The sequence below is a fragment of the Erinaceus europaeus genome, chromosome 1, assembly GCF_950295315.1.
Source record: "Erinaceus europaeus chromosome 1, mEriEur2.1, whole genome shotgun sequence".
NCBI classification, from domain to species: domain Eukaryota; kingdom Metazoa; phylum Chordata; class Mammalia; order Eulipotyphla; family Erinaceidae; genus Erinaceus; species Erinaceus europaeus.
Window position 1 is genome coordinate 115,090,040 of NC_080162.1, and position 9,187 is coordinate 115,099,226.

The following is a 9,187-nucleotide window of genomic DNA, read 5'->3' on the forward strand; positions in this document are numbered from 1 at the left end:
CTGCCTGTATATCTATCTATCTATCTATCTATCTATCTATCTATCTATCTATCTATCTATCATGCCTTTCCTCTCAATTTCTGGCTGACTCTATTCAAAATAAAGAAATGAAAAACGTTAGTATGAGCGCAGTGAATTATGCCTAAGGAAAGCATATGTTTGGCAGTGGGGCATAGTGATAGCGAAATAACACTGTTACAATACAACAAACATAACTGTTTAAACAGAAAACCTCAGGGGAATAGTTGTGTTCACATGTTATAATCCACAAGGACCCAGGTTTAAGGCCCCAGGCCCCAGTGGAAGCTTCACAAGCAGTGAAGCAGTGCTGCCATTGCTATCTCCCCCTCCAAACTCCCCATTCTCTCCATTTCTGTCCCTACCCAAATTAAATCAAAATAATAAAGTTTTAACTACAAAGTTCTGATAAAAGAAGTTCAACTTGCGCAAACAGTTCTACAGTATAAAGACAAATCTGATACAGATTTCTTAGGGAAAAAGTTCTGCACAAAAAGTTCTGCAGCACAAACGGCTTTAGTAAGGGCTGGCTTACCTTTTTCCTTGACAGGCTATTCTTATATCCTTTATCTTGAAGAACTAGCACTAAACATTCCTCATGGCTCATTCCTGTCACATCCCATGCTGTCTAATGTCCACAGTACTAGTTGGATACATAGATTTTCTTCAGTTTCAATACTGGCTAAGTAGGTAAAGGGATACTAAAAAATTACAATATATTCCATCTGTTCAACCCACCTGGTTCACTGAAATGAGGCTGGGGTTTTATCTGCCCCTGGGTGACCCTGAGATTTCTTCTTCTGTTTAGATTCTTTTTCTTTTTCATCATCACTAAAATCTAAAGCCTTGTAGAAGAAAAGAAACATGTCAGTCTTAAACAAAAGCAGGGATTTATGTCTCATGAATTTTCCAATTGAATGACACATACCTGGAGGCAAGGAGAGTAAATTCATTATTAAACACTGAAAGTTAACCTTTTCCACACTAGCATGTTCTGGTAATGTTTGAATTAATTAGATGTAACAGAAAAGATTATTTTTTGACAAATGCCTAATGTTGTTTAATTAACATGGACTAGTAATCAAGAAGAGTAGATGGTTTCTGTTTCTAATTCCTAGAAAGTTTCAAATAAATAACTCTAAAGAGCCCTTTTCCATTTTAACCACCCAAGATGGATATTCTCTAGTTTTGAGTCTGAATTCCAGTTCACAGTCAAGATTCATAACAACACCAGGTACCAAATAACGTTAAAAAGAGCACCTTGGACTATGCAAAGAATATAATCATCAGATCTAACATAAAATTTATACCTTTCACTGATACATTTACTACTATCTCATATACTGATTCAAGAATCTTACAAATACTTATTCTTCTAACAGTGTCAGGTTCAAGAGCTATAAGTGAAAATAAGAGTGCAGAAAATCCTGGCGGGTGGGGGGGATCAGCTATTTAGATAGGGCTGCAGGAAAAAGCAGTGATAAGAATGTGATATGTATGATCCAACTTCTAAGAGATTATCTTAGCTTACTGGAGGGAAATATCCACAGAACTAAGAATTAGGATTCATTGTTAACCACCCTCCTCCAAAAAGAAAACCACAACACATATGAGTAATCTATTATGCTCACTGAATATCTATATAACTAAAACAAATATGAGGAGCTGGGCAGTGGCACACCTGGTTACAAGCACACATTACCACACACAGGGGCCTGGTGCGAGGCTCTGCTCCCCACCTGCAGGAGGGACACTTCTCAAGTGCTGAAGCAGGTCTGAAGAAGTCTATCTTTATATTTTAATATTTTAAAGATGTATGCCAGAACATCTTCATGGAGAGTTGAATCAAATAAGTTTACAGATTATTCTTGAGTGATTCCTCATCTTTGGAAAGAATGTATCTATCATCCTGCTACGGAATATAAAACTAGTCTTGCTGATGTGGACTTAAGGGGGAAAATAATCAAGAACTCCATGCAAATGGCACTGGGTTGGAGTCTTGATATCACATGGGAGTAGCAGTGTCATGTGACAGGGGCTCCATGAATGATGTGGTGCTATCTCTCCTCTTTAGGCATGTCCCTCCCCTTCCTTTCTCTTAATTAAGGATTTAAAAATTCTGGCTGAGGAAGTTAACTTGGTAGTGGTATGTGAGCCGCATAAAAAGTATAATTAAAAAATGTCCAGTGTTACTAAAATGACTTAAAAACAGTAATCAAAATTCTTACTGAGAGGTACAATACCTATGAGAATTGCTGTCAGAAAGAATAGAAGATACACACACCACATGGGCCTGCAGAAAGCTATCAATGATATGCTGGCCAAGTAGCATTAAGGACTATCTTAATGTCAACAATGACTAATTTATAAGATTAAGTCTTGCCTTCCTTTCTATAATAGTATAAAAAGACAATCTTACATGTGGTGGTGGTTCCTGATCATTTTTCCATGATGCATCTGAACCCTTTTCCCTGGGAGAGGGAGAAATCAAAGTGTTTATTAAGATTTTCTCAAGCACTTATAATAGTCAGAAACAGTCATTTTTTCTTCCACCCCTCCCTAATTTAACAATGTTTTAAAAGGACCAAGATTCTTATAACATTCTAAACTATTCAATGTATTTTTATAGAAAAATTTGTTTATCATGATATGATAAAAGCTTTTCAGGGACACGTAATTGTCTCTGCTACACATTTAAAACTTATAAGCAACCTAAATTTATTTTCTTAATAATGAAGGTTTTATTCAACATAAGAAGATGTGGCAGAGAAAGTAATATAAATTATAATTTATATTATAAAATGTGTGTTAAAAGTACATGATGTTCTGGGAAGAGGTACAGATGATCAGTATCTGTAAAACTAACAAATCACAGCTCTCAGAGACACTATCAAAAAGATAAATGAATAATAGCATCAATCACTGAGAATTATTCCTAAAATAGGAACATTTGAAAGGCAAATGAGTCAATCACATACTTACTGATTAAGCCTTTCCATGAATATATACTGAGTGAAGTCTTTCATTGATGGAGCAAGAAACATAGTGTCACTTATTTGAATACCTTTACTCTCAATGTGCTCTGCAGAACTGAACCATAACACATAAAATGGATGTGCAACACGTCCAAATATCTCAAATATCTATAAGAAGGAAAAAAAGAGAGAAAGAAAAAGGTCTCTTACAACATATGAAACATTTTGAGAGGTTATTGCTAAGATGAAAATTGTCTTTGAAAGTTAATTCTGTCAATGTTTAAAGTAGAAAAATGAAGAAAAATGACTCTTAGGACATGTGAAATGTCTTGAGAAGTTGTTTTTAAAGTAACAAACTGTGTTTTTGAAAGTTGATTCTGTCAGTGCTTAACCCCCTCCCCCAATTTTCATTTAAGTCGTTCCTGCAGACTGTTTTCATACTGATTATAAATGCACTAGCTTATTCTAGTCTCTCTGTCCAACTCTTAGAAGGAATAATGAGATAATAATGAAATGAAGGGGACAGGCTGTGGCATACTTGGTTAAGTGCACACATCACAGTGTGTAAGGACCCAGGTTCAAGCACCTGGTCCTCACCTGCAGGGGAGAGCTTCATGAGTAAAGCAGAGATGCGGGTATCTGTCTCTCTCCTCTATCCCACCCCCTCTAAATTCTCTATCTCAACCCACTAATACATAAATAAAAATGTAAAAAAAAAAAAAAAAAAAAAACCACTGAGAAAAGTCAGAAGCACTTTAAGGGAAAGTGTTATTGGAGCCAAGAATATGATTACAGCTCACCTACTAGGGTCATAAACACACTGAAGACTTGATTACTGTGAAAACAACACTCAAAACAATGAAAATACCAATATATTCTTTTCTAAAATATTTTATTTATTTATTAATGAGAAAGATAGGAGGAGAGAGAAAGAGCCAGGCATCACTCTGGCACATGTGCTGCCGGGGATCCAACCTGGATTCTTACACCAGTCCTTGCACTTCACGCCATGTGCACAAAACCCACAGCGCTACTGCCCCTTGACTCACGCTACTCAGACTTGTATGTACCCAGGAAGACTAGGAATCTGACCAGAGCTCCTAGCAGGGACACGTAGGGACACTGTGACTCCTTTAGTAGTACTCACACTTTACTAAGTGCCCTTCAGGACTGGCAGCCTCATTCCCACTAGCATTCATGTGATTCAGCTGCACTGTCTTTTTTTTTTTTTTTTTTTTAACCAGAGCACTGCTCAGCTCTAGCTCGCGGTGGTACATGGGACTGAACCTGGGACTTTGTAACTTCAGGCAAGAGTCTGTTTGCATAACCATTATGCTATCTACCACCTTTTTAAAAAGATGTATTTACTTATTAGATACAGACAAAGATAAATCAAGAGGGAAGGGGGAGATAGTGAGGGAGAGAGACAGAGAGACACCTGCAGCTCTGTTTCACCACTCCTGAAGTTTTATACCTGCAGGTAGAGACCAGGGCCTAGAACCTGAGTCCTTGCACATTGTAATGTGTTCACTGTCATTCTTACCTATGTCCATCCATCAAGCAAGAAGTCTTTGGATACATGTTGGTCCTCTCTTCAGGATTTCCTGTCCTTGTGTGTGTGTGTGTTTTAATGCTGTCATTAAAAAGTTTTTTTTAATTTATTGGATAGAGACAGCCAGAAATCAAGAGGAAAGGGGGTGATAGAGAGGGAGAGAGACATAGAAACATCTGAAACGACTGGGAGTATGGATTGACCAGTCAACGCCCATGTTTAGCGGGGAAGCAATTACAGAAACCAGACCTTCCACCCTCTGCAACCCACAACGACCCTGGATCCATACTCCCAGAGACAGAGAATGGGAAGGCTATCAGGGGAGGGAATGGGATATGGAGATCGGGTTATGGGAATTGTGCGGAATTGTACCCCTCTTATTCTATGGTTTTGTTAATGTCTCCTTTCTTAAATAAAAAATAAATTAATTAATTAAAATAAAGTTCAGCGGGGAAGCAATTACAGAAAAATCTGCAACACTGCTTCAACACTTGTGAAGCTTTCCGCCTTCAGGTGGAGATCAGGGGCTCAAACCCAGGCAGGTCCTTGTGCATTGCAAGATGTATACTCGACTATATGTGCCACCAAGTGGCCCCAAGTCCTTGTGTTTTTCTGCTGTACAACTCTTCCAAGTCCAGGTCTAATATTTTCTTGATGACACTTTCCCTCACAGACTGCTTAAGTTAGCTCCCCTCCCCTGGGCTCCTGCAGCTGGTTCCTATGTCTGTCAGCACACAATCTGCCTCTCTCTTTCTGGCACCCACATTTGGTCAGGTAATTATAGCAGACATTGTTGGCATCAGATTTTGATGGTTTTGCACCCTAAGAGTTGGTACCTTGGATAAAGCATTGAATTCTCAAGCATAGAGTCCCATGTTCAACTCATAGTATCAAATGTGCCAGAATGATGCTCTGGTTCTCCCCCCCTTTACTGCTGGGCTAGTATAGGGGGCGCGTACTCTCTGGGTTGGAGAGGACCAGAGCCAGCCTGGGCTGCTACTCACTCAGTGACGCAAGAGAGATGACTCAGGAACAGACTTGTGGTGGCAAGGCAATACAATTCTTTATTGATCAAAGAGCCAAGGCTTTTAAAGGGCAGACCCGGAAGTGGAAGTCTGAAACAGAAATGGCTAGGAGACATACAATTGATTTCCCCCTCTCATATTAATTAGCTACTGATTTATATGTCTACATTTTGCTAGGAGTGTACATAAACACCATTCCCACCACCAAAGGACTGTGACCCATCCCTCCCGCCCACTCCCACCCCCCACTGGCCCAGGAAGCTGCATGTCTACCCCTCACCACAGGGTTTTTACTTTGGTGCCCTACTTACAATTTGATCAGGTCCTGCTTTTAGTTTCCCTTTCAGATCTTCTTAGTCAACTTCTGTTGATGAGTGGGATCATCCCATACTCATCTTTATCTTTCTGACTTAGTTCACTTAACATAATTCCTTCTAGCTCTGTCCAAGATGGGTCAGAGAAGGTGGGTTCATTGTTCTTGATAGCTGCATAGTAGAGGGGGAAATCAATTGTATGTCTCAAAGTTTCTCAAAAGACAAACTGAATCTTTTTAATATATAGGCTATGTATTTGATATGCGGACTCTCTCAAAAGCCTACACCAAGTAGATTAGAAGCTTCCAATAGCACAGCTATATACAAGATACTGGGTACTGTCCAGCAAACCATAACAAAGGGACTTTTCAAAGTTAACCCAATTAACAAATAATGTGATGATAATATTAACTATTGATTGTCTTTTTGAACCCTAAGACAGCAGGAACCTCACATCTTCACTATAGAGCCCCTACTTCCCCCAGTTCTGGAACCCTTGGATAGGGCCCACTTTCCCGTATGCATCTCCCAATCCAAACCAAATAACATTGCATCTGCCGATCACAACCTAACCAAAGCAATGATTGCTACCTCAACATGCTTCTGGAACCCTTGGATAGGGCCCACTTTCCCGTATGCATCTCCCAATCCAAACCAAATAACATTGCATCTGCCGATCACAACCTAACCAAAGCAACGATTGCTACCCCAACATGCTTCACCTCAGAATGTATCCAGAGACTTCACGTGTGGAATGACAACCCTTCAGCTTCATTACTCGGGTGAGACCTTTCCTTTTATAGTACACTCTAATTTATCTCAGGTAGTTCACTTTCTAACAAAGTCCCATAACCTATATATACACCAGTTTCTGTGAGAGAGAGCTTATGTGCACACATATCCATAAACTACTGCAGAATATATACCTGAAAGCAGAAGTACACTAGAGTTTGCAGTCAGTACCTCCCTAACACTTCCTCTCCACTATTCCAAGCTTGGGATCCATGATTGCTCAACAAATTGTTTGGCTTCATATGTTAACTCTCTTTTCAATCACCAGGTTCCAGATGCCACCAGGATGCTGGCTAGGCTTCCCTGGATTGAAGACCCCACCAATGTGTCCTGGAGCTCTGCTTCCCCAGAGACCCACCCTACCAGGGAAAGAGAGAGGCAGACTGGGAGTATGGACCAACCAGTCAACACCCATGTTCAGCGGGGAAGCAATTACAGAAGCCAGACCTTCTACCTTCTGCAACCCTCAACGACCCTGGGTCCATGCTCCCAGAGGGATAGAGAATGGGAAAGCTACCATGGGAGGGGGTGGGTTATGGAGATTGGGTGTTGGGAATTGTGTGGAGTTGTACCCCTCCTACCTTATGCTTTTGTTCACTAATCCTTTCTTAAATAAAAAAATTAAAAAAAAAAAAAAAGAAATGGCTAGGAAAGAGGTGGAGAAAGGGGAAAGGGGCTGAAAAGGTAGGAACTTCCTTAGCAACTCTTTTGAGGGTTTTAACTGGTAGGATTAATACTACCCTGCAGGCAGGGAAGGTCTTGAAGGTAGAAAGAAGATAGATCAAAGGAGTGGAATGGGTGGGGATCTTTCAGGCAAAACAATGATTATGTAGATAATAAGGGAGCAGGCCATAATATCAGGAATGCAGGCTGCTTTGTGAGGCAGGGAATCTGATGGATGTCCCCTCAAGTCAAGCCCTGCCAAGCTCAAGCATACCCTCACAATTTCCCAACACTTCACTAAAAAATACTTATTTTTTTTCCCACCAGGGTTATCACTGGAACTCAGTACCTGCACAGAATCTACTGCTCCTGGTGGCTATGTTTTTAGTAAAGTGTACACTTAACCAGGTGTGTCACCCACCACCTGGCTCCAGGCATGAAAATTATTTTGCATAATAAGTATGCTCTCTCCTCAGCCCTCAAATGCCTTTAAATGAATGTCCCCCTACCACAATGAAATGTTCAATATATATACATATATATATGTATATGTTATTATTATTATTTTACCAGAACACGGACCAACTCTGGTTTATGGTGGTGTGCTGGGTTGAACCTGGGACCTTGAAGCCTCAGGCATGAGAGTTTTTGCATAACTTTATGCTATCTACCCCCACCCCAATTTTTCACTCTCTAAGAGACTTCTTTAATTATTATTATTTATTTGATATGAAAGAGATAAACTGAAGTGATAAAGGGAGATAGATATAGATGACAGACAGACTTGCAGCACTGCTTCATTGCTCATGAAGCTCTCTTTTTACAGGTAGAGGCTGTGGGCTTGAACCTGGTCCTTGAGCATGATAATATGTGTGCTCTACTGGCTGTGCCAATGCCCACCTTCCAAGAGGCTTCTTTAAAAAGGCAATGAAGCAGTCACAAAATAGGCAACTGAACCCACTGAGTCTTGAAACCTGAAGATCAAGCACTGTCTCCAAAAGAGATTTTTGCATGTAAAATTTTTCACAAGAGTAAAAAAAAAAAGTGGTGGTTATTCAAATGTCCATCAGTGGGCAAATGGATAAGCAAAAAGTGGCCATAGAAATACCCTGAAAAAGGAGTCAGGTGGTACCAAAAGCAGATAGGGACACAGGAAAAAGGAAAAATACAGACCAATATCTCTGATGGACATGCCAAAGTATTAAACAAGATCTTGGCCAACTGGATACAGCAGTATATCAAAAAGATTGTTCATCACAACCAAGTGGGATTTATCCCAGGAATGCAAGACTGGTTTAACATACGTTAAGTCAATCAATGTCATTCATCACATCAATAAAAGCAAAGCCAAAAAACCACATGATTATCTTAATAGATGCAGAGAAAGTCTTTGACAAAATCCAACACCCATTCATGCTCAAAACACTCCAAAAAATGGGAAATAGGTGGGAAGTTCCTCAAGATAGTGGAATCCATATATAGCAAACCTACAGCAAACATCACAATTAGTGGACAGAAACTGAAGGCAATTCCCCCTCAGATTGGGGACTAGACAGGGATGTCCACTGTCACCATTACTCTTCAACATAGTATTGGAAGTTATTGCCATAGCAATCAGGCAAGAGAAAGAAATCAAAGGAATACAGATTGGAAGGGAAGAAGTCAAACTCTCACTACTTGCAGATGATATGATAGTATACATAAAAAAACCTAAAGAATCCAGCAAAAAACTACTGAAAGTTATTAGTCAATATAGCAAGGTGTCAGGATACAAAATCAATGTACAAAAATCAATGGTATTTCTTTATGCAAACACTAAATGTGAAGAAGACATCCAGAAATCACTCC